This window comes from Lithobates pipiens, unplaced genomic scaffold (genome assembly GCF_037356315.1).
Source record: "Lithobates pipiens isolate NorthernLeopardFrog02 unplaced genomic scaffold, aLitPip1_a1.2 Scaffold_30, whole genome shotgun sequence".
Classification (NCBI taxonomy): Eukaryota; Metazoa; Chordata; class Amphibia; order Anura; family Ranidae; genus Lithobates; species Lithobates pipiens.
The window spans coordinates 6,065,531-6,090,473 of record NW_027507791.1 but is presented as its reverse complement, the minus strand read 5'-3'; the positions used below and the strand labels follow the sequence as shown (position 1 = coordinate 6,090,473).

At 48.1% G+C, this 24,943-nt stretch overlaps 1 protein-coding gene across 1 annotated transcript in view; it reads left to right on the top strand.

Moving 5' to 3' along the window:
- The first annotated feature begins 2,003 nt into the window (after positions 1-2,003).
- The window catches only part of KLHL28 (kelch like family member 28), a 52,953-nt gene continuing 30,013 nt past the window's right edge, over positions 2,004-24,943 (top strand). The window contains exon 1 of the mRNA XM_077463568.1: positions 2,004-2,119. The gene's annotated coding sequence lies outside the window, so the exon portion shown is untranslated. The remainder of the gene's footprint in view (positions 2,120-24,943) is intronic.

The following is a 24,943-nucleotide window of genomic DNA, read 5'->3' as shown; positions in this document are numbered from 1 at the left end:
GGAAAATGCATAGGCGTTCGTATTATTGTTGCCGGCCGACTCTTTTACTGTTCTTATTGGAACTTTCTATGCTTGTAATCGTACACTTTTAATAAATAAATTACCACTCTGTTTTACCTATTGTGATTCCCTTCTATTTTGTCTCCGCATCATTTGGATCATCTATATCTAGTGGATTTGGATTTTTGGCTGCTGGTCAAGGAAAAACACCTTCAGTCTCTAGGAGTACCTGGCCTGATCGGCCATTGGAGACGCCGGGAGGATTAAAGGCCCTGGCTGGGTAGTAGCCACAAGCTCTAAGGCTTGTGCAGCTGGTATATGGTGGAGGATTCACATTGTCCCGTAAAGTCACAGGAGACAGTCATCGTATTGTGTTGTTACAATCACTCACTTATTTTTCCTTTGAGGGATTTTTCAGGACTGTTTATTTTATACATCTTCAATATAAAAAAAGTATTGTTTTATTTTTCATTTTTGGACTGTTTTTGTCACATTTATTTCACTTGCACTCTTTTGGTTTCATTTTCAGCATTTTTTTAGATATATGGTTTGTGAGCACAGCTCCTTGTGTTTATTTATCAATCTAAGAGGGCTCCTCTCCTATGACCACCAATCTAAGAGGGCTTTTCTCCATTGACTACCAACCTAAAGGGGCTCTTCTCCATTGGCCACTAATCTAAGGCAGCTCTTCTCCATTGACCACCAACCTAAGACAGCTCTTCTTTATGGGCCATAAATCTAAGAGGGCTCTTCTTCATTGACCACCAACCTAAGAGGGCTCTTTTTCATTTACCACAACCTAAGAGGGCTCTTCTCTATTGACCACCAAGCTAAAAGCACTCTTCTCTATTGACCATCCATCTAAGAGGGCTCTTCCCCATTGACCACCAACCTAAGAGAGCTTTTCTCCATTGACCATCAATCTAAGAGGGCTTTTCTCAACTGACTACCAACCTAAGAGCACTTGTCTCCATTGACCATCAACCTAAGAGGGCTCTTCTCCATTGACCATCAATCTAAGAGGGCTCTTCCTCATCGACCAGCAACCTAAGGGGGCTCTTCTCTATTTACCAGCAATTTAAGGCAGCTCTTCTCCATGGAACATCAATCTAAGAGGGCTCCTCCCCAATGACCACCAACCTAAGAGGGATCTTCTCCACTGACCACCAACCTAAGAGGGATCTTCTCCACTGACCACCAACCTAAGAGGGCTCTTCTCCATTGACCATCAATCTAAAAGGGCTTTTCTCCATTGAACACCAATCTAAGAGGGTTTTCCCTCACTGACCACCAACCTAAGGCAGCTCTTCCTCATTGACCACCAAACTAAGAGGGCTCATCTCCATTGACTGCCTAACTAAGGGGGCTCTTCTCCATTGACCACAAGTTTGAGGGGGAATTTCTTTGTTAAACCACCAATGTAAGGTGTCTCCTCTCCATCGATCACCAATCTAAGGGGGTTCTTCTCATTTGAGCACCAATGAATGGGGGCTTTTCTCCACTGACCATCAATTTGGGGGAGGGGGGCACTTCCTTATTGACCAAGTTCACTACATTCCTCATACTTTTATTTATGAATAAAGCCATAGCATTGCCTTACCATGGCCATACCACCGCATAAAACTAAAAAAATCCCTGCTAGTTCTGCACTGCAGCACTTCTCCTATTGGATATCTCTTCTGACTTCCTGTCCTAGTGACAACACTGAGGGGAAATCTCCCAAACAGAGCCACAGGAGACAACCGCACGCCATTCTACCAGTGTTTCTATTCTCCTCTGCCATGCAGATCTATAAGAAAGAGTCCTGGACGGAGGAGGACTCGCACAGGACACTCTGACAAGTAGAACTAGAAGTCCCAGCATGTCAGGAGGAGGGGACACAGGACAACCTGCCCACCTATCCCACCATTCCCTGCTCAGCCCGCTGCTATAGCAACCCGCAGGCCCCACCCTGTTGGGCGTAGCGCACGCCGGGAAATGTAGTCCGCCGGGGAGAGCCGCCCTCCATTGTGCTGGGCGGAGTCTGGCTGACCCGGAAGTGACGAGTCTCCGCTGTGTTTGGGTTGTGACAAGGAGGAGGCCGCGATCGTGTCTGTTCCGCTGTCTCCGGGTGACACAGGTATGAGCACCGGGGAGGAGGGGACCGGACTGAGACATGAGCCGGAGAGGCCAGAGTGACAAGGGGGGGGGGCGGAGAGAAAAGGAGGGTGGGATGGGGTGAGAGGACAGTACCATGGGGTGAGAGAAAGGAGGGTGTGTTAAGAGAGGAGAGGAGCATTGGGGTTTGGAGAGTAAAGGAGCATGGACGAAAGAGGGGAGGTGAGGAAGTGGGGTGGGGGTGTGAGAGGGAGAGGAGCGAAGGGGGAAGAGAAGGGCTTGATGAAGGGGGGGGGGGGTGTAAGGGAGAGGTGCGAGGGGGGGGGGGGTGAGAGGGAAAGGCGCAAAGGGGCAAGAGAAGGGCGCAAGGAAGTGGGGGTGGTGAGAAGGAGAGGAGCGAAGGGGGAAGAGAAGGGCGTGAGGAAGTGGGGGGGATGAGAGGGAAAGGCGGAAAGGGGAAGAGAAGGGCATGAGGAAGTGGGGGGGTGAGAAGGAGAGGAGCGAAGGGGGAAGAGAAGGACTTTAGGAAGTGGGGGGGTGAGAGGGAAAGGCGCAAAGGGGAAGAGAAGGGCGTGAGGAAGTGGGGGGGTGAGAAGGAGAGGAGCGAAGGGGGAAGAGAAGGGTGTGAGGAAGTGGGGGGGTGAGAAGGAGAGGAGCAAAGGGGGAAGAGAAGGGCGTGAGGAAGTGGGGGGGGGTGAGAAGGAGAGGAGCAAAGGGGGAAGAGAAGGGCGTGAAGAAGTGGGGGGGTGTGAAGGAGAGGAGCAAAGGGGGAAGAGAATGGCGTGAGGAAGTGGGGGGGTGAGAAGGAGAGGAGCGTAGGGGGAAGAGAAGGGCGTGAGGAAGTGGGGGGGTGAGAGGGAGAGGAGCGTAGGGGGAAGAGAAGGGCGTGAGGAAGTGGGGGCTGAGAGAGAGAGGAGCGTAGGGGGAAGAGAAGGGCCTGAGGAAGTGGGGGCTGAGAGGGAGAGGAGCGTAGGGGGAAGAGAAGGGCCTGAGGAAGTGGGGGGTGAGAGGGAGAGGAGCGTAGGGGGAAGAGAAGGGCCTGAGGAAGTGGGGGGTGAGAGGGAGAGGAGCGTAGGGGGAAGAGAAGGGCCTGAGGAAGTGGGGGGTGAGAGGGAGAGGAGCGTAGGGGGAAGAGAAGGGCCTGAGGAAGTGGGGGGTGAGAGGGAGAGGAGCGTAGGGGGAAGAAAAGGGCCTGAGGAAGTGGGGGGTGAGAGGGAGAGGAGCGTAGGGGAAAGAGAAGGGCGCGAGGAAGTGGGGGGGTGAGAGTGAGAGGAGCGTAGGGGAAAGAGAATGACGTGACGAAGTGGGGGGGGGGGTGAGAGGGAGAGGAGTGTAGGGGAAAGGAAAGGGCATGATGAAATGGGGGGGGGGGTGAGAGGGAGAGGAGTGTGGGGGGTGAGAGGGAGAGGAGTGTAGGGGAAAGAGAAGGGCCTGAGGAAGTGGAGGGGGGGTGAGAGGGAGAGAAGCGTAGGGGGAAGATAAGGGCGTGAGGAAGTGGGGGATGAGAGGGAGAAGAGCGAGGGGGGGTGAGAGGGAAAGGCGCAAAGGGGGAAGAGAAGGGAGTGAGGAAGTGGGGGGTGAGAAGGGCATGAGGAAGTGGGGGGGCGGGTGAGAGGAAGAGAAAGGTGTGAGGAAGTGGGGGGTGTGAGAGGGAGAGAAGCGTAGGGGGAAGATAAGGGCGTGAGGAAGTGGGGGATGAGAGGGAGAAGAGCGAGGGGGGGTGAGAGGGAAAGGCGCAAAGGGGGAAGAGAAGGGAGTGAGGAAGTGGGGGGGTGAGAAGGGCATGAGGAAGTGGGGGGCGGGTGAGAGGAAGAGAAAGGTGTGAGGAAGTGGGGGGGTGTGAGAGGGAGAGAAGCGTAGGGGGAAGATAAGGGCGTGAGGAAGTGGGGGGTGAGAGGGAGAAGAGCGAGGGGGGGTGAGAGGGAAAGGCGCAAAGGGGGAAGAGAAGGGCGTGAGGAAGTGGGGGGGGGTGAGAAGGAGAGGAGCGAAGGGGAAGATAAGGTTGTGAGGAAGTGGGGGGAGTGAGGGAGAGGAGCGTAGGGGGAAGAGAAGGGCCTGAGGAAGTGGGGGGGGGGGGGTGAGAGGGAGAGGAGCGAAGGAGAAAGAGAAGGGCGTGAGGAAGTCGGGGGGGGGGGGTGAGAGAGAGAGAGGAGCGTAGGGGAAAGAGAAGGGCGCAAGGAAGTTGGGGAGGGGGGTGAGAGGGAGAGGATTGTAGGGGAAAGAGAAGGGCGTGAGGAAGTGGGGGTGTGAGAGGGAGAGGAGCGTAGGGGAAAGAGAAGGGCGCGAGGAAGTCGGGGGGGGGGGGGGGGGTGTGAGAGGGAGAGGAGCGTAGGGGAAAGAGAAGGGCGCGAGGAAGTCGGGGGGGGGGGGGGTGAGAGAGAGAGAGGAGCGTAGGGGAAAGAGAAGGGCGCGAGGAAGTCGGGGGGGGGGGGGTGTGAGAGGGAGAGGAGCGTGGGGGGGTGAGAGGGAGAGGAGCGTAGGGGAAAGAGAAGGGTGTGAGGAAGGGGGGGGGTTCATTGGCAAACTTCAGACTGGATGGAAAATGCGCCTTCTTAACTACTTCCCGGTGGTTCAGTTATCCTGACTGGGCGTCATATGACGTCCTTTAGGATAACAGCTGCCGCTCCCGTTGAGGCGCGCATAGCGGCGATCGGTGGTGTGTGTGTCTGTCTGACGGAGGCTCTTTATCATGTGATCAGCCATGTCCAATCATGGCTGATCACAATGTAAACAGTAAGGGCCGGTGATTGGCTTTTCCTCACTCACGTCTGACAGACGCGAGTAGAGTAGAGCCGATCGGCGGCTCTCCTGACAGGGGGGGGGGGGTCTTCGCTGATTAGTTATCAGCGCAGCCCCCCCTCAGATGCCTACACCAGACCACCAAGAAAGCCGCCAGGACCACCAGGGAAGCGGGCAACATGTGGATGGCCGGGTATGTACCCCATGGCCATCCACATGTGCAAATTATGCCCAATCTCTGCCAATCAGTGCTTGCAAATGGGTACTGACTGGCACCATTATATAACGTGATGCCCATCTGTGCCACTTCATCAGTGCCACCTCATCGGTGCCCATCAGTGCTGCCTTATCAGTGCCCATCAGTGCAGCCATATCAGTGCCCGTCATTGAAGAAGAAAACGTACTTATTTACAAAAAAACTTAACAGAAACAAACTTTTTCAAAATGTTCGGTCTTTTTTTTTTATTTGTTGCGTAAAAAAATACAAACCGCAGAGGTGATCAAATACCACCAAAAGAAATCTCTATTTGTGGAAACAAAATGATGAAAAAAAATGTGTGTTGGGACTTTGGGTACAGTGTAGCATGACCGCACAATTGTCATTCAAATTGCGACAGCGCTGAAAATTGTTCTGGGCAGGAAGGTGTCTAAGTGGCCGGTATTGAAGTGGTTAAGGAGGGGGACCTTGTGGATGCTACAGGATTTCAATCCATGGCGGAGTATTGTTACCAATGGTTTGTTCGGTGTCTATGTTCCCAACGGCCTTGAGATCATTCACAAGCTCCTCCCGTGTAGTTCTGGGCTGATCCCTCATTTTTCTCATTATCATCCTCACCCCATGAGGGGAAATCTTGCATGGAGCCCCAGACTGAGGACTGTTTGATGGTTATTTTGTGTCTCTTCCATTGTCCAACAATTCCAACAGTTGTCTCTTCACTAAGCTTCTTACTGATGGTCTTGTAGCCCATTCCAGCCTTCTGCAGGTCTACATCTTGTCCCCGATGTCCTTCAACAGCTCTTTGGTCTTGCCCATGATGGTGAGGTTTGAATGGAAGAAAGGTTCTTTTATACACATAATAAGTTGTCATTCGGAGCTCTTTCTTACATTGACAGGACTAATCTGTGTACCACATGAGCACCTACTGGAGCCAGTCTGTGGGGGCCAGAGTTATTGTTGGCTGGTAGGGGATCAAATACGGTACTTATTTTTTTCTTTCTGAACTGCAACTTGGTTTATAACATTTTGCATTGTGTGTTTTCTATTTTTATTTGTTTGTTTATTTGATATTCTGTCTTATTTTTAAATACACCTTTTGATAACAATTCTAGACCCTTAATTTCCTTGTAAGTGGGCAAACTTACAAAATCTTCAGGGGATCAAATCATTATTTTCGCCACTGTAGGTGACTACAGGTTTTCCCCCTGGGGATAGAAGGCATGCATAAGATTGGGAGCTGTGAAAATGGAAGATCATACACCTCAGAGGGGTGACAGAGGGGGAAGAGGTGGCAAAAACAATGTATGTGGAAAAATACCGTAATGGGAAAATAAGAGAAATCATAGCGATGTGTCTGGTGCCAGGCTGCAATGATTAGACAGATGATAGTGATGTGGTTGTATGATGAGATAAGACAGATGGCTGTAGAGATCTGACTGTACAAATAGGACGGGATGTGGGATAGACCTGTGACTGTAGATGTGTGACAGATATCAGACTCTTGGGGGGGGGGGGGGGGGGGGGGCGCTTTCTACAGACACGAGTTAGGCAGTAGATGGTGGATAACAGAGATCAGCATGGCAATATATTACTGGTGGTGACAGATGAAAGATGCCATGGGTGACAGATGAAAGCAATAGGCGATGGATGATGTGCGTTTATGAGTGCTTGAAAATTATGGATGACAGGCATCATAAAATAGACACAGGTGAGATAAATTATGGATTACGGGTGTGATAATTGAGACATGGGTATGATGGATGACAGGCATCATAAGGGAGACACACGAAAATTTAGATGTAGCTGAGACGAGTGATAAATGAGACAGGGGTGAAATGAACGATGGATGACAGATGTCATAAGGGACATAGGTGAGATGAATGACAGGTGTCATAAGGGAAGTGGGTGAGATGAATGACAGGTGTCATAAGGGAAGTGGGTGAGATGAATGACAGGTGTCATAAGGGAAGTGGGCGAGATGAATGACAGGTGTCATAAGGGAAGTGGGCGAGATGAATGACAGGTGTCATAAGGGACGTGGGTGAGATGAATGACAGGTGTCATAAGGGACGTGGGTGAGATGAATGACAGGTGTCATAAGGGACGTTGGTGAGATGGATGATGGATGACAGGTGTCATAAGGGACTTGGGTGAGATGGATGATGGATGACAGGTGTCATAACGTACATAGAATGAGACCTATGTAAGATGTATGTATATAGACAATGTGTAGGACATGAGTGAGATATGTGATGGATGACCAGCATCATAAAGAAGACAGGTGATGAATATTGAAACATAAGTGAGACAAGTGATGGTTGAGTGACATGTGAGACGGGTAGAACGGGTAGCTTTGTTTAGAAAGGAACATGGGAAAGACAGGTGATGGATGTCAAATGGCTTTGATGAGTCAGATGATGGGTGACATTGCCATTGGCTAAGGGAAAACCTAGGTGAGGGAAGAGCTGTTAAATGGGTGACAGGTGACACAATGCAGATACTAGTAGGCAATGCATGGTGATACAGGTGATGATATGAGAGCGCTGTTGGATCAGAGCTCACTACTGGGATCTGGGCAGAATGGCGGAGTCTGGTTTTTCTAAAGCCTGAACCAGAAGCTCCAGAGACCAGTTTTCCAGTGCAAGATGAGGGATTAAAGTAAAACCAGGACTAGTCATTGTAGGTAATGGCTCAGTTTCTAATGTCTTGTTTTCTCAAGTCATCTTCCAGGACGGCACACCTGAGAGATGAGAGGCTCCTCCCTACAGGAAACACAATCAATCGACAGCTGTTTTAAGTCCCCACCCTTCCCCTTGATCCTCAGTTTTTGATTGTGTTTCTCCCTACACAGCGAAACTGTTTGTTTTTTTCCAAATGACCCGAAGCCTGGGGCTGGTGGTCTCCCCCTGGGAGCCGGACCACAAGCCTGGGAAGCCTCTGGGTCTGGTAGGATATTCTTGTCCTTCCTGGGGGGTTCCCCTATCTTTTCCTCAGGGCGGGCAGCAGAAATTGGAAGAGCCCCCCTGAGAGCTGAAGGACCCTGGGTACAGTGGTGTACCCAGAACTTCAGGGGCCATTATCCTGTCTCCCCCTCCTTACCTGTACAGGTGGCTGTTCAGACGGGGGTGCTGGCCATCGGTTCTTTCCAGGGGGCTTGTCCCCGACTCCTGGGTCCCCGGTAGCTCGCGTGGGCTGCCGGAGAGGGCGTGGCAACAAGCACCCGCGTCATTTTCAAACTTCGGGAAAATGGCAGCGGCGTTCTTACCCAGGAGGGAAGGCTGAGAGTCAGTAGGAGCAGGCGCCCACATCCTCCTTTCTCTAGAGCGAGGAGGCACCAGTTTACTACGGTGGATGTCTGCCTTAACCACCTCAGATATGAAGATAGGAATGAGGAATGGAAGGCATTGCCCCCCCATGTATATAGACTGACTGGTACAGTGCAGGACACAGCCTAACCTGGCACCTCCCTATGGGGACAGCAGTTGGGGGGGGGGAGCACTTTGGCGGCTATCCTCCTTGCGTGTGGACCATAAGGATGGAAAAGCAAGCCCGCTGGCTGTGGCAAAAAGAGGAAGACGACAACGGTGAGTACTTTACTTTCCTTTTGCCTTGGGAATTTAGCTGCAAAATCCCCAATTCCAGCCAGAGGGTTCCTGGGCATTTGAGATCTCACCTGGGGTCTGGATTCAAATAGCCCTTAAGCTTCTGCTAAAAACACCAGCCGCAGCTCCCTCTTACATCAGAGAAGCTGTATGGTGGACAGGTGGTGCAGAGGAACGAGTGTGCCTAAACCACCTCAGATGAGAAAGAGGTAGGTAGGCCATTGCTCCCCCTTCCCCGTGTATATACTGACTGGTGCAGTGCAGAACCTGGGGTCGGGATACAAATAGCGCAGACGCCACTGCTAAAACCACCAGCCACAGCTCCCTCTTACAGCAGAGACACTGTGGTTATCGCAGCAGTAGGTTGCCAGCCTCTCCCTACATGCCCAGTTGTGGTACATTAGTAGGGATGAATATAGCGTACAGAGGGGACCTGGTAGATACAAAGTTACTTACAGGCCAGGTATACCACTGAACAGGTTATTAATTGGGCAGTGGTTGGTGGATTCAGAAGCTCCCCTGGTCAGCAGGTGCACTAGGTTACCGGCCCTATTAGCCCAGCTGCTAGGAATCTGAAGTTGCTTCACAATGTTTAAAAGCTGACCTAACATTCAAGGATGGGCAGAGACCAAGCTATTGTGTGGCACAGTAGGGGTTCCCTTGTCACAGATCCTCCTTTTGGGGGTTGCCTGCTATAGTTAACTTTCATAAGCTCCAACCTCCCACTCCACCTTTACACTGTGTTTATATTATAGTGTAGGAGGTAAGAAGAAACTTTTTTTATTGGTTTGGGCTACAATCCACTCAGTGGCAGATCTAAAGGCGATTCACCATAGATCGCTCCCTACATCCTTTTAATTGAGGATTTTCTGTGCAAACCTATGCAAGAGCTACATAATTAATTGTTTGAAGCCTGCAAATAGCTATTTACCTCCCAGGCTAAACTGGTAACCACCTCTTCTAGAGAGGTCTTAAATTGGTCTCTAGGGCTGGGCTCATTGAGACTTTAGTTGCTAATCAGCACCACCTGGATATGTGCTGGCTAGCGTTTGCTCAGTCTATGGAGGTAAGGTAGGACAACAACTACTACTAATAGTAGGGTGTCCAACCATTTTAGGATCTGTTCCTTCTCTGGTGGTGAAGGTTTAGTATCTACAGCCCAGGCTATGCCTATGAAATAAATTGCCTGTTGGTTATTTCATAAAGGGATAGACCATGACTCCTCATTGGCTGCACACCAGTAGACCTCAGTAGTGAAGGTTTGTCCTTGCTGGGATGTTTTTGTGGCACAGCAGAAATACACATTGAGATTTGTGACATCTCTGCTTATAAGGGCTATATTGCTGTACATCAGAAATGCACTGCACTGAAGCTTGTTTGCTGTCCTTTATATACTAAAGGTACTGCTTTGTTTGGCTACAGATCAGAAAAATACAACAGTGAAGGTGGTCTGTACTTTCTGGTTTTGTGTTGCACAGCAGAAATGCACATCGTTGAGTCAGGTGACATCTCTGCTCATAATGGTTATATTGCTGCACATCAGACATACACAAGATTGAGGTCTGTCTGTGGGGCTTTGTGTCCTGTTTTACTGCCTTGTTGGTTACTTATCAGAAAGGCAGCAGTGAAGTCTGATGATCCTGATTTGCGTGGCGCTGTGCTGATTCAGACAGTGCTATTAACAGCAATGGCTGCCGAGTTTAAACATGCGATTTGACATGTTGAGTTGCATGACAAATCATTTCAATATTGGTGTGCTATCTCTATTCATAGTGTTTTATTGTTGCACATCAGATATATACAGCATTAAGGTCTGTGAGGTTTTGTGTCCTGTATTACTGCCTTATCAGAAAGGCAGCAGTGAAAATTGATGGTTCGAATTTGTTGGGCTACATAGTAGAAATACAAATTGAACCCCTGCCAGGTGTAGTACATATACTGCCTTTGGTAATCCATGTAGCACCACAAAGTGGTGTTGTGCTGATTTTAGCCATGCGATTTGACATGTTGAGTCGCAAGGCCAAATCGCTTCAATATGGATGTGCTATCTCTATTCAGAATTGTTATATTGTTGCACATCAGACATATACAAGATTGAAGGTTGTCTGTCCTTTGTCTTGCATATACTGCCTTATTGGCTGCATATCAGAAAGGACACAGCAGTGAAGGTTGCTTGTCTTTTTCTGATTTTGTTTTTGCTGCTCAGCTGAGAGACACATTGAGGATGCTGGTCTCTCTGCTCAGTATTGGTATATTGCTACACATCAGACATACACAAAGATTGAATGTTTGTGTCCTGTATGTCCTATATTTACTGCCTTATCGTTTGTATATCAGGCTAAGCAGTGTTTCTCATGGATCTACCTTTCTGCATCTTAGGGATACACAGCAGGGGTTTGTTGGCTGCAATCCTCCAGGGAGTCACAGCATTGGGGACCCCTTACTTGTTCGACCTGAAAATTGCTATTTGTTTTTTTCCCTGCGACCTGTGTAATCTTGAGGTCTGTGGATCCAGGAATCAGGGACTGCTGGTGTTGCACAGACACAAATGGTACCCATTGGAAGCCATAGTATATGACTTCTCATGCGTCTTGCAGTCCCAAGTCGCAGGTTGGGTCGCACGGGTGTGGGAACCCTAAACTTATCTGTCCCTTCTGATTGAGGTTTTGCTACACAGCAGGAATACTCATCATGGCGTTATTGTTTTATTTTGCAGCAGACCAGAAAGATTGCAGCTGTAAAGGCTGTCTGTCTTTTTCCTCAGTGTCTGCTTTTATGTTGTTGCACAGCAGAAATACTCAAGATTGAAGCTTGTTGGTGCTTTCTGTTTCAGAAAAACACAATGCTGCAGGTTGCTTGTGTCCTTTCTCAGTGTTGGTTCTATCTGAACTACACTACAGAAGTGCATGACAGAAAGGATTGTCTTGTGTTCCATATTTTTCCCTGTGGCATAGCAGAAATGCACAACACGGGAGTTGGTGTTCATATTAATCTTATAACTGTGGTGGTTTGTCAGAAATACACAACATAGAAGTTTGGGTCTTTCTGTCTTTATAGCCTTATTTTGCTGTACATAGGTAAAGCACAACAGTAAAGGGGGTTCCTGTCCTTTCCGTATTTATATATCAGTTATGACCTAGCTAGCTGCACTAAAGAAATGCGCAGCATTTAGGGTTTGCTTGAGTCTTAATGTTTTTACGTCTTGGCAGCACATCAGAAAACCAGACTATGAGGACTGTTTGTCTACGTTGAGGTTCAGATTTGGGTCTCTTCCCATATTTGATATATTTGTTTAGCTAGTCACACTCAGGCACACAACATTGTTGTCTATGCTTGTGTCCTTTCTGTCTAAATCTATTGTGCCGTGCCCACAATCTATGATCATTTTATTTGTGATATTATTAATGCATGTATCACCTTTTTGTATTTCAGCCTTCTTTTCCATGGAGGGGCCAGGAGTTCGGGCTGCAGCTGCCACATGTCAGAAAACCTTGACCACTTGCATTCAGGGATGCCAGAACCATTTCCTAGGGTTGAAGCCCTGTAGGGTTATGGGACACTGGAGGAAGGGGATAATGAATCGCCCTGTTTAGTAAGAACTTGGAGAGTTCTGTTCAGAGGAGTATTAGGGCCTAAGGATGAAGTATAAAGATGTATACCCGATCGAATAGGTTTCGGCTCGGTGCATGGCCTTCATTTTGCCCTTTTAGCAAAACTAGACATAGCAATATGGGTAGTCTACTCCTGCTAGGGACTTTAATCTCCTGAAGAAGGCTCTCAGGCGTAAGTAAGGACATAGATTGGGCGTGCCTTAAACCCAGGGTTCAAGCTTCTGTTAATCTATTTCCCTTAAGTAGGCTTCCCTTTAGTCTTTTGCTAACATAAAGATAAAAAGGAAGCAGTTTTATTTCCCTCAACAGGATAGTGTTAAGACAGGCCCTCTTATTGATTAATGTAGTGTCCTTGTCTTACACAGGTCTCTTATTTATCTTTTTAGTGGTTCTAAGTAGCACCTACAGGCATAATAGGCCATGGTTGTTAGATGTGTGAGATAGGCAACATTGCTAACCTACAAGTTTAACATGTTTTCTGATTCCATTTTTAAGAGCCCATTTCACCTAGATACTGCATCTGAAGCGGAAAAGGCAGGAACATCTGTGGAGCAGACCTGCAGATCAGCCGCATGATCCAGCTAACATGCCTTCATCAAGCATATGAGCGTATGGAGTGGAGGTAAAGCTCACTGCAGAGCCAAGGTTCGCCAAGAAGGTTTTGCAGTGGCCCCACCCTAAGGTAGGCCTGAGGTACTTGTTTATCCTCTCAGGTGTGCCGTCCTGGAAGATGACTTGAGAAAAGTACCAGTTACTTACCGGTAACTGTCTTTCTGGGAAATCTTCCAGGACGGCAGGCCTACTTCCCGCCCGTTGGAGGAGGGAAAATTCTAGAACACTAGAAGGTGAGTACCTATGAGGAATGATTTCCCTTGTGAACCTGGTTCAGGAGTTACTTCTCTACAAACTGAGGATCAAGGGGAAGGGTGGGGACTTAAAACAGCTGTCGATTGATTGTGTTTCCTGTAGGGAGGAGCCTCTCATCTCTCAGGTGTGCCGTCCTGGAAGATTTCCCAGAAAGACAGTTACCGGTAAGTAACTGGTACTTTTTTTTTTTTTTTTAAAGGCCCATTCACACTTTGGCATTCTTGTGCGCTGTGTTAACACACTTTTTTTGTTTAGTGTGCTAACATATGTTGCATTAAGGCAGCCTTTAAAGAAGAATGGACTGTCATCTTGCAAAAACATCCAAAAAAAACAGACGTGGGGCATTTTTGTTAATTTAGTGCACCACAATGCATGGTAGTGTGCTGCCTTTCATTGTGGTGCATTGTAGGGCCGCAACTAACGATTATTTTCATAATCGATTAGTTGGTCGATTATTGTTTAGATTAATCGATTAATTGGTTAATAACCTTAAAAAAAATAAAAAAAAAAGTGGGTCAAATTGACGTTCATTTTCAACCACAGTGACGGGAAAATTTGGAAATAGAAAACTTCTTAGTCAAAGGAATTTTCAGACAGTGTTTGTGGTTTTCGTTCAGAAATTACATTCATTTTAAAAACAGAATGTTAAAAAAAAGTGAAAATTTCAAACAAAATTCTTTTGTTCAGTGAATGTACAAAGATTTTTCGTCTGAATATTCTCATCTGAAAATTGATCTGTGTGGCCAGCATAAGCCTCGGTACACACCTATGCAGTTTTCTTTTGATCTGTTGCAGTGCTTTTTGCTGTGCGTTTTGATATTTGTGCATGTGATTTTACTGCAATTTTCATTTTTTTTGGGCAGATAAAAAAACACAAATTGCTGCAAAAACGCATTACATGCTTTTCTGCAGCTTCTCCATTGAAATATATTGAACCAATAAAGCACCATTTTGCGTTAAAAGTCCCTGACCCTTTCAGATGTGAACGTGTCCCATAGGAAACGATCTAAATGAACTGTAGTGCATTTCTGCAAAAAGCACCAATAATCACATAGATGTGAACCAGGTCTAAGAAGTTTAGTAACATAATGGGGTTAAAAAAACTAAAATTAGCCCTTTATAGTAGAAAAAAATAATATAATATTATAATAATAATAGATAATCACTACTGTAAGGGGTTCTTTTTTTTTTTTTTTACTGTAGAACAGTGAAAGTAATATTTACAGTAGCGATTATTTGCTCTTTTTGTACTATAAAGGGCTCATTTTAGTTTTTTTGACCCCATTATGTTACTGGCCGATTAGTTGATTATGAAAATAGTAATCGATTCATTTCATAATTGATTAGTTGTCGATTAATCGATTAGTTGTTTCAGCCCTAGTGCATTGCAATGCATGTATGGCGGAGATCTGGTGCCTTGGGGTGCTGTTTGAAATGAGTAGGGGTGCATTGGGCAAAGAGAAATACGAAAACCCAGCGTTCAGTCCAGCTAGTCGGTGCAATACATCCAATTAAACTGCTTTAACATCAACATCGGAGGCTTTTACTGCATACATTGGCAAATCTAAAGCCACCCTCCCCCTGCATGGCACCTCTGCAAAGTGTGAATATATAAACTGTACTGTTTGAGCACCTAAATGAATATAGCGTGTATGTATGTATGTATGTGTATATATATATATATATATATATATATATATATATATATATATATATAATATTTATTTTACTATTGTCAAAAGCATTAGGACACCTGACTACCTATCAAGGCACATGAACTTTAATGACATCCCAGTCTTAGTCTGTAGGGTTCAATATTGAGTTGGCCCACCCTTTGCAGCTATAACAGCTTCAACTCTGTCCACAAGGTTTAGGAGTGTGTCTATGGGAATGTTTGACCATTCTTCCAGTAGCACATTTGTGAGGTCAGGCACTGACGCTGGACAGGAAGGTCTGGCTCTTTAATCTCCTCTCCAATTCATCCCAAAGATGTTCTGTCAATTTGAGGTCAGGACTCTGTGCCGTCCAGCTAAGTTCCTCCACTCCAAACTCACTCATCCATGTCTTTATGGACATTGCTTTGTACGCTGGTGCGCAGTCATTTGGGAACAGGAAGGAACCATCCCCCAAACTGTCCCTATAAAGTTGGGAACATGAAATTGTCCAAAATGTCTTGGTATGCTGACGCCTTAAGCGTTCCCTTCACTGCAACTAAGGGGCCAAGCCCAACCCCTGAAAAACAACCCCACACCATAATCCCCCCCTCCGTCCAAATGATTTGGACCAGTGCACAAAGCAAAGAATTTTCCCAGCCAGCAGCAATCACAGGGATCAGCCAGGTATTGAACACACATACTTACATTGGACCAAGCTGGACCATTGAAGAGTATGAAACTATGCCAAAACATCCATATCTGGAATTTGGCTTTAAAGTGGTTGTAAACCTTCCATATACCCAGTGAGGTGACTGGCCTCAGGTTATACACAGAGATGAAGCAAATCCTCCGACATAAGTTGTACATTTTTGTGTGCATTCTTCTCTTCAGCCATTCAAAGTGCTGAGTTTTACAGCTTGTCTGACAATTCAGAAAAAAGGGGGTGGAGAGCTGAAGTTATACTCTGCAGAGATCATTGGAGGTAAGAGACACACCCGCCTCGACGCAGAAACAGAGCTGAGGCTGTCAATCCACTAAAGCTCCCACCCTTGTCACCTTTTTTTTCTTGTGGTGTCAGGAAAACTTGTCAGAAGTGACTCGTGCTGATAGCAGAGGAGCAAAGCCACAGATAGAAACTACTTTTGATGCTTTTAATTGAGACAAGTACACACTGTAGCGAAGATATGCTTTGTTCTTATTTCATGTCTGAGGTTTACAACCACTTTAAAGCGGAGTTCCGCCTGGGAAAAATAAAATGTTAAAGTCAGCAGCTACAAATACTGCAGGGACTTACCTGTCCAGGGAGCCCGCGATGTCCTCACCCAAAGCCAACTCGTCCCTTGGCTCTGGGTGGAGGCGCCAACATCCTTACTAAGGGAAACAGGAAGTGAGCCTGTTTTCTACTGTGCATGCATGAGTTGCGGTGCGTGATCTGAATTGTCCCTGCTGTCTTCTGGGACCTGTATGTCTCCCAGAAGACGGCGGGGGCGGGGTGGGGGAGAAAAGGCCAGACATTGCATAGATTGCCATACAAAGTGCAGCGATCTATTCCCTGAAGTGGGAGCAGATACCTGGATTTGACACGTATCTGCCCCCCCCCCCCCCCAAAAGGTGCCACATGTCACATAGCACTGGAGGGGGAGAGGAATCTGATCAGAGGAAGTTTACTTCCTGGGTGGAACTCTGCTTTAAGGTTAAAGTGATATTAAAGCAGTAGTAAACCCGCAAATTTTTTTTATTTTTTAATTTTTTTTTTAAACCTGCAAAGCAAAAGGCATAATGAGCTAGTATGCACCACATACTAGCTCATTATGAAATACTTACCTTAGAACGAGGCCCCGACATCTGGCCCGATCCACGCCGAGGGAGCTGACATGCTCCCTCTGCGTTTCTTCCGGGTATCGCGGCTCCGGCGCTGTGAGTGGCCGGAGCCGCGATATCGTCACTCCCGCGAGATTTCAGCCCGGCCGGTCGGCCGCTGCCGGATTTTCACGGTGAGAACCCCCTTGTGCGCATGCGCCGCTGCAGTCAGCGGCGCATACCGAGGGGAATATCTCCTAAACCGTATAGGCTTTCCTGTAGGTAAAAGTTAAAAAATTGAGCATACAACCACTTTAACCACTTGCCGATCGCCGCACGACGATGTACGTCGACAGAATGGCACGGGCAGGCATATGGGCGTACCTGTACGTCCCTGCCTTCCCGCGGGTGGGGGGCCCGATCGCCCCCCCCCCCTGGTGCCTGCGGCGGTCGGTTTTCGTTCGGGAGCGATCCGGGATGAGGGGGCGGCCATTCATTCATGGCCACCCCCTCGCGATCGCTCCCGACGAATGGAAATCCTTCGTGACATCACTTCCTCTCCTGTAATGTAAACACAGGAGAGGAAGTGATGTAATCTCTCCTCCGTGTCGGTATTTTTCATTCCGGCACCGAGGAGAGAGGATCGGTGAGTTGCACCAACACGACACTACACAGTAGAACATGCCAGGCACACTCACACCCCCCCTTTACCCCCCGATCACCCCCCCAATTACCCCTGCCCCCCCAGTCACAGTGACACCAATGCATTTTTTATTTTTTTTTGCATTGGTGTCATTTATGACTGTAATAACTGTTAGGGCAGTTAGGGTTAGCCCGCTTTAGTTCTAATGTACCCCCCTAACCCCCCCCAATAAAGGTTTAACCCCGTGATCACCCCCCGTCGCCAGTGTCACTAAGGCTGGGTTCACATTGCAGCGGTTTATGAGAACGGATGTGATTCGCACCGCACTGCAGTGCAAATCACATCCGATCTCTGCGATTCGAGTTCAGCCATTCGCCGCACCCGCCGCAAATTCGCACGGGACCCTTTTTTTGGTCCGCAGCAGAATCGGATCGCATGGGTGTTCACACCATGCGATCCGAGTTTGCAGATCGCACTGCGATATGCGAACTGATCTGGGGGTGTCATTAACATTTCACTGACACTCCCAGCAGTTCGCATAGGGCAGTGTGAACTGCCGCCGGGAGGCATGCGATGCGGGAACCCGCCGCGGATTCGTGGCGTTCCCGCATCGCTCCAGTGTGAACCCAGCCTAATAAGCGATCGTTTTTCTGATCGCTGTATTAGTGTCACAGGTGACGCTAGTTAGGCAGGTAGGTATTTAGGTTCGCCGCAGCTTTTTATAGCACCAGGGACCCCCATATACTACCGCATAAAGCCCCCTGATTGCCCCCTAGTTAACCCTTTCACCAGTGATCACCATATAACTGTTAGGCCGCGTACACACGGGCGGACTGTTCGCCCAACCTTGTCCGCTGAACAGTGTTTGGGCGGACAGTCCGCTCGTGTGTGGGCTTTCAGCGGACAGTTTCAGCGGACAGTTGGACGGACAAAGTCTTTCGGAAATTCCGAAAAACTGTCCGCTGAAACTGTGTTTGAGCGAACAGTCCGCCCGTGTGTGGGCTTGTCCGCTGTACTTTCGAAATGAGCGGACTGTTCCCGCTCGGAAAGTCCGCCCATTTCGAGCGCGTGTACAGGTAGGCGGGGCCCGCGAAGGAGACGTCGCGGGCTCCGCCGCCTGGAATGGGCTTAAAGGGGAACCCCAACGCCGAAAAAAATCGGCGTGGGGGTTCCCCCCAAGTCCAGACCAGACCCTTGTCCGAGCATGCTACCCGGCCGGCCAGGAAAGGGGGGCGAGCGAGCGCGCCCCCCCTCCTGAGCCGTACCAGGCCGCGTGCCCTCAACATGGGGGGTGCCTTGGGGAAGGGGGGGCCGCGCGGCCCCCCCACCCCAAAGCACCTTGTCCCCATGTTGATGAGGACAAGGGCCTCTTCCCGACAACCCTGGCCGTTGGTTGTCGGGGTCTGCGGGCGGGGGGCTTATCGGAATCCGGGAGCCCCCTTTAAGAAGGGGGCCCCCGGATACCGGCCCCCCACCCTATGTGAATGAGTATGGGGTACAATGTACCCCTACCCATTCACCTGTGAAATAAAGTACAAAAAAAAACACAACACATGGAAAAAGTATTTTATTGCACAGCTCCGGGGGTCTTCCGTCTTCGGGGGTCTTCTCGCCGGACTCCTCCGCTATGTGTGTGTAGCTCTTTTACTAGCGGAGGAGTCCGGCTTTCTTCCTCCCCGCCGCCGGCCTCTTCTCCCGACTTCGGGGGTCTTGTCCCCCTCTTCGGTTCTTCTGCCGGGCCACCGCGCCTGGTCCGGTGGCCCGGTCTTCTGTCGCCATCTTCCGTTCTTCTGTCGCCGCCTTCGGTTCTTCTGCCGGGCCACCGCGCCTTCTTGTAGCTCTTTTACAGGCGGTGGCCCGGTCTTCTGTCGCCGCCGCTGTCGTCGTCGCCGCCGCCGCCTTCCGTTCTTGTTCTTCTTCTTGTTCTTCTTCTTGTTCTTCTCCTGGAGATGTTGACTCGACGATCTCTCCGGCCGGAATGCCAGAGCCGCGCTGTGCGGTCACTTATATAGTGACAATGGGGCGGTGTCACATGGTATATGTCACATGGGTTGGTCACATGGTGACCCCGCCCCCTTACGATGTCATAGTCCCCATGTGACATCAACCCATGTGACCAACCCATGTGACATATACCATGTGACACCGCCCCATTGTCACTATATAAGTGGCAGCGGAGCGTGTCCCTGGCATTCCGGCCGGAGAGCTCGTCGAGTCAACATCTCCAGGAGAAGAAGAAGAAGAACAAGAAGAAGAACAAGAACGGAAGGCGGCGGCGGCGGCGACGACGACGACAGCGGCGGCGACAGAAGACCGGGCCACCGCCTGTAAAAGAGCTACAAGAAGGCGCGGTGGCCCGGCAGAAGAACCGAAGGCGGCGACAGAAGAACGGAAGACGGCGACAGAAGACCGGGCCACCGGACCAGGCGCGGTGGCCCGGCAGAAGAACCGAAGAGGGGGACAAGACCCCCGAAGTCGGGAGAAGAGGCCGGCGGCGGGGAGGAAGAAAGCCGGACTCCTCCGCTAGTAAAAGAGCTACACACACATAGCGGAGGAGTCCGGCGAGAAGACCCCCGAAGACGGAAGACCCCCGGAGCTGTGCAATAAAATACTTTTTCCATGTGTTGTGTTTTTTTTTGTACTTTATTTCACAGGTGAATGGGTAGGGGTACATTGTACCCCATACTCATTCACATAGGGTGGGGGGCCGGTATCCGGGGGCCCCCTTCTTAAAGGGGGCTCCCGGATTCCGATAAGCCCCCCGCCCGCAGACCCCGACAACCAACGGCCAGGGTTGTCGGGAAGAGGCCCTTGTCCTCATCAACATGGGGACAAGGTGCTTTGGGGTGGGGGGGCCGCGCGGCCCCCCCTTCCCCAAGGCACCCCCCATGTTGAGGGCACGCGGCCTGGTACGGCTCAGGAGGGGGGGCGCGCTCGCTCGCCCCCCTTTCCTGGCCGGCCGGGTAGCGTGCTCGGACAAGGGTCTGGTCTGGACTTGGGGGGAACCCCCACGCCGATTTTTTTCGGCGTTGGGGTTCCCCTTTAAGCCCATTCCAGGCGGCGGAGCCCGCGACGTCTCCTTCGCGGGCCCCGCCTACCTGTACACGCGCTCGAAATGGGCGGATTTGCCTCCTCCTTACGTGGGCGAGTCCGTTCATTTCAAAAGTTGAGCGAACTGTTTGCCCAACCTTGTTCGTCAAACAGTCCGCTCGTGTGTGGGCAAGTCCGCTCATGCAAATTTTGAGCGGACTGTTTGCCGAAACTGTTTGACGAACAAGGTTGGGCAAACAGTCCGCGCGTGTGTACGCGGCCTTACAGGTGACGCTGGTTGGTTAGTTATTTTTTTATAGTTTCAGGGCACCCGCCATTTATTACCTAGTCTCACTAGTGTACCCGTAAATTTAGGGGTGTCTACTTTCCAAAATGGGGTCATTTGGGGGGGGTTTGTGCCATCTTGTGCCATCTTGGCATTTTATGGCCTTCAAAACTGTAACGCCCTTAGAAAGCCTGAAGGCGGTGCTTGGTTTTCGGGGCCCCGTACGCGGCTAGGCTCCCAAAAAGTCCCACATATGTGGTATCCCCATATTCGCAGAATTTATTTTGGGGTGTCATTTCACATATGCCCATGGCATGCGTGAGCAATATATCATTTAGTGACAACTTTGTGAAAAAAAAAAATAAAAAAAAAAAAAGTTTGTAATTTTCCCGCAACTTGTGGCAAAATATAAAATATTCCATGGACTCAACATGCCTCTCAGCAAATAACTTGGGGTGTCTACTTTCTAAAATGGGGTCATTTGTGGGGGTTTTGTGCCATCTTGGCATTTTATGGCCTTCAAAACTGTAATAGGTAGTGAGGAGTGAAATCAAAAATTTACGCCCTTAGAAAGCCTGATGGCGGTGCTTGGTTTTCGGGGCCCCGTACGCGGCTAGGCTCCCAAAAAGTCCCACATATGTGGTATCCCCGTACTCAGGAGAAGCAGCAGAATTTATTTTGGGGTGTCATTTCACATATGCCCATAGCATGTGTGAGCAATATATCATTTAATGACAACTTTGTGTAAAAAAAAATAAAAATAAAATTTTTTTGTCATTATTCAATCGCTTGAGGCAAAAAAAAAAAAATATTCAATGGGCTCAACATGCCACTTATCAATTTCCTTAGGGGGTCTACTTTCCAAAATGGGGTCATTTGGGGGGGTTTTGTACTGCCCTGCCATTTTAGCACCTCAAGAAATGAGATAGGCAGTCGTAAACTAAAAGCTGCGTAAATTCCAGAAAACGTACCTTAGTTTGTAGATGTGACAACTTTTGCGCAAACCAATAAATATACAGTTATTGACTTTTTTTTTTACCAAAGACATGTGGCTGAATACATTTTGGCCTAAATGTATGACTAAAATTGAGTTAATTGGATTTTTCTAATAACAAAAAGTAGAAAATATCATTTTTTTTCAAAATTTGCGGTCTTTTTACATTTATATCGCAAAAAATAAAAATCGCAGAGTCAGTCAAATACCTTTAAAAGAAAGCTCTATTTGTGGGAAGAAAAGGACGCAAATTTCGTTTGGGTACAACATTGCATGACCGCGCAATTACCAGTTAAAGCAGCGCAGTGCCAAAGTGTAAAAAGACCTCTGGTCATTTACCAGCAAAATGGTTCGGTCTGAAAGTGGTTAAAGGTTTGGCTTTAAAAAAACAACAAAACAGTCTTTGCCTGCTCTGTGTAATGGTTTTGCATAGAGCAGCCCCGATCCTCTTTTCCTCAGGTCACACTCCTGACTCCTCCCCCATGACCAGTGCCCCCAATAGCAAGCCGTTTGCTATGGGGGCACTGGTGCATGTTCTCTCAAGAGCCCTGCCTTATGCGTCCATAAGACACACGAGGTTATTTACTAAAGGCAAATCCACTTTGCACAAAGTGTACTTGAAATTGCACTGAAAGTGTACTTGGAAGTAAAGTTAAAGTATAGATTCAAGGGGGACATGCAAGGAAAATAAAGAACAGCGTTTTAGCTAGATTGGATAATAAAATCAGCAGAGCATCCCCTCATTTCAGATCTACCCCTCAGATTTATAGCGACTGCACTTCCAGGTGTAGTTTGCACTTGTAGTGCAAAGTGGATTTGCCTTTTGTAAATAACCCCCATAGAGTTGTGGCTTGGCAAACCCAAAACGTCCCCTGCATTCTCCTCACTGGCTGTGATTGACAGCAGTTAGAGCCACTGGCCTCCGTTCCTGGTTCAGCCAATGAGAGCGAGTCCCAGGCCAGCTGAGGCTCTCGTGCACATCGCTGGATTGAGAGCATGGGGGAGGGGGGCTGTGTAGGGAGCTGCACACAGAAGGGTGCATTAAGGTAAAAAAAACTTCAGCCTTCACAGTCACTTTAAGCCCCCCCGTTTTTTTCACCGTTCAAATAGCTGCCACTCAGAAAAAAGTCCATGCTCTATTTTTTGCCCATTTCATTGCGACTTGCACAGACTTCTGTTGCATGAAGTTGATGGCTGCAATGAAATTGTCAGTGCAAACCACACTGATGTGTGGCATTGAAATCGTGTTGAAGTAGCGCAATTTCAAAGCCCCACCTGTGTGAATGGGGGGCTAAAGGAACACATCAGATGCCCAGACTTAAAGCAGCGAAAGCCCCCAGAATGTATTTGTACCAAATCCAAAAAAGCAAAAGAAATAGCAGCTGCTGACAACGGAACGTCCTGTCCGGGTCCTGTTCCGGACAGGACTTGGATCACTTTATAACTGGTATAAAGGGGGTGCACATGCATAGGATTATAAACGCATCCCCCAACACTCAGTCCTGCTAGGCAGCATAAAATACCCAATTAGACTGCTGTAACATTTTAGATTAACCCTTTCATGACGAAGCCCATTTCTGACATTTGGTGTTTACAAGTTAAAATCCATATTTCTTGCTAGAAAATTACTAAAGCCCCCAAACATAATATATATTTTTTTAGCAGAGAATCTAGAGAATAAAATGGCGATTGTTGCAATATTTTACGTCACACGGTATTTGTGCAGAGGTGTTTTAAACGCAACTTTTTGGGAAAGGGGACACTAAATTTAGCCGAATTTTTTTTTGTATAGTGTGAAAGATGGCGTTACGCTGAGTAAATAGATACCAAACATGTCACGCTTTAGGCCCCTTTCACACGGGACAGATCAGTAATGATCCGCCCCGCGATATTCATCCGCAGACACCTGCTATCCCATAGGGATGCATGTATGTCCGCATTTCATCAGCAAACGGATGGATGAAATACAGACATAATGTCCGCATGTGTGAAAGGGGCCTTATAATTGCACACACTTGTGTAATGGTGACAAACTACGTTACCTAAAAATCTCCATAGGCGACGCTTTAAATTTTTTTTTTTTTACGGTTACCAGGTTAGAGTTACAGAGGAGGTCTAGTGCTAGAATTATTGCTCTCGCTCGGACGATTGCGGCGATACCTCACATGTGTGATTTGAACACCGCTTGCATATACGGGGCACCGTTTACATATGTAAACATCCCTTGTGACAGTAATAGGTGATGACAGGTATTCTTTATGGAGGGATCGGGGATCTAAAATCCAATCCCTCCTTTGCACTTCAAAACATTCAGATCGCCGTTTTCGGTGATTCTGAATACTGTATTTTTTTTTTTTTTAAACCGGTGCTATTGACAGCCGAGTAAACAGGAAGTGACGTTGTGATGTCACTTCCGTGTTTACAATTGGGAGGCTGGAACGAAGCAGTTTCCGGCTTCATTCCAGGCTGTCCCTAGCTGTCAGAAGCGGCAGATTGCCACCAGGAAGAACGGTGGAAGGTGGCGGGAGGGGAAAAATGGAGAAACCCCCTAGATGTGGGACTTTATAGGTACTACCATATTCACATACGTAGGAAAATATGTAAAAAAAAAAAAAAAAATTATACAAAGAAATACATAGTTGCAATATCACAGAAACATAAATAATCAAAGATGCATAACAATACACAAAAAAATCATGGATAGGTGTAATGGAGTAACCCAAACCCTGGTGGCGGGAGGGGGAACGTCCCGTCCCGCTCCTCTGGGATAACAGCTAAGCGGCTTTTAGCCGCATCGGTTGTTATCCCTGGATAGCCGATCACCCGCTCTAAACAATGGTACTGGGATGATGCCGGCAGCTGCGGACATCATCCCGGTATAACCCCCGGAAAGCCGAGTACGACTACGCACATCTGCATACACTCGGCAGGAATGGGTTAAAACAGGTTTTTGTTGAATACATTTGCAAATGTATATAGAGCCACTCTTCTGAGTCCTAGCACCTCTGCAAAATGTGGCCTGTAACTGAAATATTCAAGCTCACAATTTGAGGCAAATAAAGGGGCATCTCATAAAATAAGAAGATCAAAAAGTTCATTTATTTCAGTATTTGTATTCAAAAAGTGAAACTCCTATATTTTATGTAATGGCGTTACACACACGATCTATTTCAAGCATTTCTTTCTTTTAATTTTGATGTTTATGGCTTACAGCTAGTGAAAACCCAAACTTTAGAATCTCAGAAAATTAGAATATTATACAAGACCAATAAAATAAGGATTTTTAACCACTTTCAGACCGGACCATTTTGCTGGTAAATGACCAGAGGTCTTTTTACACTTTGGCACTGCGCTGCTTTAACTGGTAATTGCGCGGTCATGCAATGTTGTACCCAAACAAAA